Here is a 5,331-nt window from a genome sequence, read left to right as displayed (position 1 = left end):
CCTACTATGCAGGTGAACGCTATGGAGATCGTCAAGAAGTATGACAAGTGCCAACGATACGGGAATGTACAACGGCTTCCAGTAGAGAAACTGACGACGATAGCCTCCCCGTGGCCATTCACACAATGGGGAATCGACATCGTTGGTCCACTACCACAAGATAAAGGTCAGGTAAAATTCCTACTAGTTGCTATTGACTACTTCACAAAGTGGGTTGAAGCAGAGGCTCTAGCAACAATCACCGAGGCAAGAATTCGGAGCTTTGTGTGGAAGAATATAATTTGCAGGTTCGGGATTCCATTGACAACTATATCAGGTAATGGGAGGCAGTTCGACAGCCAAGGCTTTAGAGACTTCTGTTCAAACCTAGAAATCAAGAACCAATTCTCATCCCAGGGCATCCCCAGGCAAACGAACAGATGGAAGTAACGAATCGGACACTGCTCAAGATCATCAAAACCAAGCTGGACGACGCGAAGAGTGCCTGACCAGAAGAATTACCAAATGTCCTGTGGGCTTACAGAACCACGGCAAGAACCCCAACAGGAGAAACCCCCTTCAGGCTTACCTATGGCACTGAAGCAGTAATTCCGGTTGAAGTAGGAGTAACAAGCATCAAGCGAGAGATATTCAACGAAGAGTGCAATGACGATGAACTGCGACTCAACTTGGACTGTTTGGACGAAGTAAGAGACAAAGCTTCCAGCAAGATGACAAAGTACCAGCAGAAGATGGCCGAATACTACAATAAGAGGGTTAAACTCAGACGACTGGACATAGGTGACCTCGTCCTGCAGAAGATCACCACAGCAACTAAAGACCCTGCCCAAGGAAAGCTTGGCCCTACATGGGAAGGACCTTACCGAGTCGTCCACTACTCAAGGTAAGGCAGTTATCACCTGGAAACCATAGACGGACAGAGACTCCCTCGGCCATGGAACATTGAGCACTTGAAGAAGTACCACCAATAGATGTAACAAATGAATATATTCATTCCTGAAATTAATAAAAGAATTATTCATCTAATGTCTTTATGTAAGTAGGTCTAGTCAACCGTACAAAACAAAATAGCCAAGTAACAAGATTCCGCCTTGACGGATGTAAGTTACTGACGAATCCAAAATCCCTTAAATGGGTGTAAGTCATAAAATGACTAAGTAACAAGATTCCGCCTTGACGGATGTAAGTTACTAACGAATCCAAAATCTCTTAAATGGGTGTAAGTCATAAAATGGATAAGTAACAAGATTCCGCCTTGACGGATGTAAGTTACCGACGAAGCCAGACAAACACAACAAGATCCCTTAAATGGGTGTGAGTCGTAAAATAGCCAAGTAACAAGATTCTGCCTTAACGGATGTAAGTTATTGACGAAAAACCTTGCAACAAAGCCAAGGCTGGATCTGGGCTCCCAACTAGTTCACCAGAACCCTCGAGGAGACCCCTTGAAGGGGTTTGGGTTACAGGAAAACAACTAAGTAACAAGAAGCAAAATCATTGATGAAGAAGAAAGGCACAACTGGAAACTTTTGCCAAGTACAAAGTATGGACGAATCCCACAAACATATCACGAACCAACAAGTGTGCAACCACAGATACAAGTAACAAGTAAGTATGCAACAAATTCAATTAAAAGCCCAAAAATCAAGGGCAATTACCATTGTTGTTATATCCAAAAAAGACCCATAAACGCTGGGCCACAAACATTGTTCTCAAGACAGGATAACAAGTAATTGTTTTGAAATTAGATTTACAAAAAAAAGGCCCAAAACATGACGAGCATCCACAAAAATGAAAAGAAATTTTCTTAAGTAACAAGGTAAGGCATCAACAGCAAAATTTTCACCAGCCGGAGCGTCAGTAGCAGTCTCAGGGGCATCACCTTCGGGAGCTGAGGATTGGGCAACTTCGTCCATCGCCATCTCTTTGTCAACCTCCCCCAGGTCCAAACTCTCCATGTCAACTCCAGTAGGATGCTTAACCAGATACCTCCTGAGAAGCTCGAAACCTTTGAAATACCAACTAAAGAGTACTGTGTTGTACTCGTCAGTTGTTTGGAAGGCCTCAACTGATCTGGCGGCAATTGTTTTAAGCTTTTCCTTGGCAGTAAGGAGCTGCTCGTCCTTCTCTAGAGTCAACTTGCGCTCAACTCTGAGGTCGTCATCCAAGGTCTTGACCTTCGCCTTTAAAGAGGTAGCCTCGTCCATAGAAACAATGAGATTCTTCTTCAGCTTAGAATTCTCCTTTTCCAAGGCCTCCATCCTAGATGTTAAGGATGCCACTTTAGCCTCTTGAGTAAAATACTCAGAGGTGATGTGAAGACTTTCCCCCAACACCTGGAAAGAAGTTTTAAGTCATCAGTACCAAAAAAAAAAAAAAAAAAAAGGGAGGCACGTTAACACCCTACCTGAACGAGCCTATGGATGTGACGAGACGCAACCTCGTTAAGAGGCACGTCAGAGAGGGCCTTCAAGTCTGCCGCAGTCACGACCTTATGAGCCCTGTCCACTGCCAATCTCTCGTCATCCCATATAGTGGACGACCGAGAATCAACCTTCTCCTTCTCCTTACCAGAAACACGCGGCCTTTTGGAACCTGGGGTAGGGATCTCTTCTACCGACGTGGCAAGAGAAGCCGTCCTCGTTGTCTCAGTGACGGAAACTATGGGATTGACGGAGACAAGGGGAGCGACGGAAGGACCCTTCCCGGTAACACGCACTGTCTTCTTCCCAATGTTTGACAGTGGCTCATCCTTCTTGGACCTCATCTTCGCGTCCATATCCTTATTGAATTTGGTCGTCATCTCTGCAAGAGAAAAACACTTAAAAGAAAATCCAAGTGTACATAAGAAAAGTCGATACTGACGAGATTAATACTTACTCTTTTTTCCTTCAATACCAATACTGCGAAGAACGTAAGGAGACGGGTTAGGTCCAAGGTTGTAAAAGGCAAGGGTCCGTGGATCAACCAGATCATCCCAACTTTCAATCATCTATGTGTATTCTATCGCGGTTTCAACGCGCTCCTTGTGCCTGCTTTTAAGCTTAGGTCATCTCTTAACTGTGCCAAACAAAAGATAAAGGAGTTAGTAGCGATAAACAGCAAATACAACAAAACTAAAACGACGGGGAGAAATACTAACACACCTAAAGTCGAGGTTCCCTAACGACGAAGCAACCTCGAGATATCGCCCCAATCCCTGTTGGATTGAGTTTCAAAATCATCCCCGGACACAAAGAAAAATCGCGATTTCCAATACCTGAAGGACGAAGGTAAACCCTTGACAATCCTTGTTCTTCTCTCCCAAGGGACTAACTCATAGTATCCATACTCTTTAGACTCTTTCAAGCGGTATAGATAGGTGAGTTCACCTACCTTAATCATGTCTCTGTTAGCAGCCAACCATATTTGCATACAGTTGACCACAATTCTCCACGAGTTGGGCATGAACTGCTCGGGATCAATACCAAAATGGGCCAGAAGTTCCATCAGGAATGGGTGGACGGGGAGCCTAAGCCCACAAGTGAAGGCCGACTCATAAAAACATACCTCACCAGGAAAAAAATGACAAGCCCTATCCTCGTCATTAGGTCGACGAACACGAACCCGCTCCGGAAACTGAAACCTATCCTTAAATCTACTCACAGTGTCGGCATCCAGACCGCACACCTCCCCGAGGGCATAAAAAGCCTTAACCTCTCGAAGGGCAGAGACGGCTGTATCTCCCTCCACTGGGTCACCATTAAACGATAACCCAGTCTCGAGATCGCTAGACCTAACCTCAGACATCGCCTCTCTATCTCTCACCAAACCCTCGAACCAGTTAAGCGATTGGCGAAGCAAAGGCAGCAAGTCAGCCAAAACAACACCCAAACAATTACCCTTGAAGACAAAATTCTCTAAATGTGGGAAAACACCCAAGGACCCTCCTAGGCGCGCAAAAATAAAGGAAATTGATGGGCAAGCTATCCTAATCTCAGAGCTGTTAACCATGGAAATATAGAAAAAGGGGCAAAGGGAAACAACACAAGCTAAATCCCCAAGAAATCAAAGACAAACAAAAGGAAAAAGAAGAAGAGAAGAAGAGAATCAGAGGCTATATCACAATAAGATGAAAAGGAAAGGTAAAAACATGAAAGAAAAAAACGTACCTTGACAAACGGCGAAGCACCAATACGCAGCACACCAGTTTGAAGAAGAGTTGCAGAATGAAAGTTCGAAAAAATCGCTTAGAACAATGATTGGAAGTTTTTTTTGAGAAAAGTAAAGGAAATAAGAAGAGGAGAGAAGTTTTAAAAATCAATGCTCAAAACGATTGAAAACCAGCGGGAAGCCCAATAGTCCCACAAAGTGGAGCATTAACTCCACCAGTCAAAAAGCACCACGTGGCCACTCCCTGTGGAGAGCTGCCACTACGCATTCAATACGGTGCGAAATCCCAAAAAGTTGCTTACAAGTCCCAAAAAAAAAAAAAAAAAAAACCTTTTCACCTTCCATGGTTGTCATGACATGTCAAGATGACCACAGAATCCGGGGGTAGCTGATGGAACTGACGAAATCAACTACCGACGAACCTAATATTACGGATGAGATCATCCTTATAAACGAACCGAAACAAATGCCTCCATCACTGACGAAGGTATCAGGACCATTCAATACTGCCAGTAATACCTCGAATGGTTACAACAACAGCTACGCAGACCGTTGAAAGCACATTAAAACTCCATTATTAAGCAGGAGGCGTTACCAAGAAAGGCATTAACGTCCCATTATTAACCACAACGGTCAGAATCCAAGGCAACATATATATAAAGCTCTCACATCACCAACAGGAGGTACATAGACATACTCAGTTATATTTCTTGCTCTGTCATATTACATTATTCTTTCTGAGTGAACTTCTTGATATTGACTTTGGCATTGGAGACTTTGTGGCAGGCACCACACCAGTGACTACCTTGAGAACACTATCACCCAGGCTGAAGATCGGTTCCATCTTCCTTTTCTGACTGATGAACTTACGCTTCATCATACACAATTACCAAAAATTTATCCATATATATAGTTTTTAGAGTTACCAATAGCAGAACTCATCATTTTTGTTTTGATAATTTTGTTTTTTCTTTTGAGAAGATTGTTTTGATAAATTAATCCAATGCTAAACAAATTATAATTAAATTAGATAAGTTCTTCTTTGAAAAATATCTTCTTCTTCTTTTGATAAGAGAAAAATATCTAATTTAATTACTTATTTAGTTAGTAATATTCATTATTTACTACTACTACTTTTTTTGAGAATCTAATATTTACTAATTAAATATGCATTTTTTC

The sequence above is a fragment of the Quercus robur genome, chromosome 10, assembly GCF_932294415.1.
Source record: "Quercus robur chromosome 10, dhQueRobu3.1, whole genome shotgun sequence".
In the NCBI taxonomy this organism is placed as follows: Eukaryota; Viridiplantae; Streptophyta; class Magnoliopsida; order Fagales; family Fagaceae; genus Quercus; species Quercus robur.
This window is presented reverse-complemented; position numbering follows the sequence as displayed.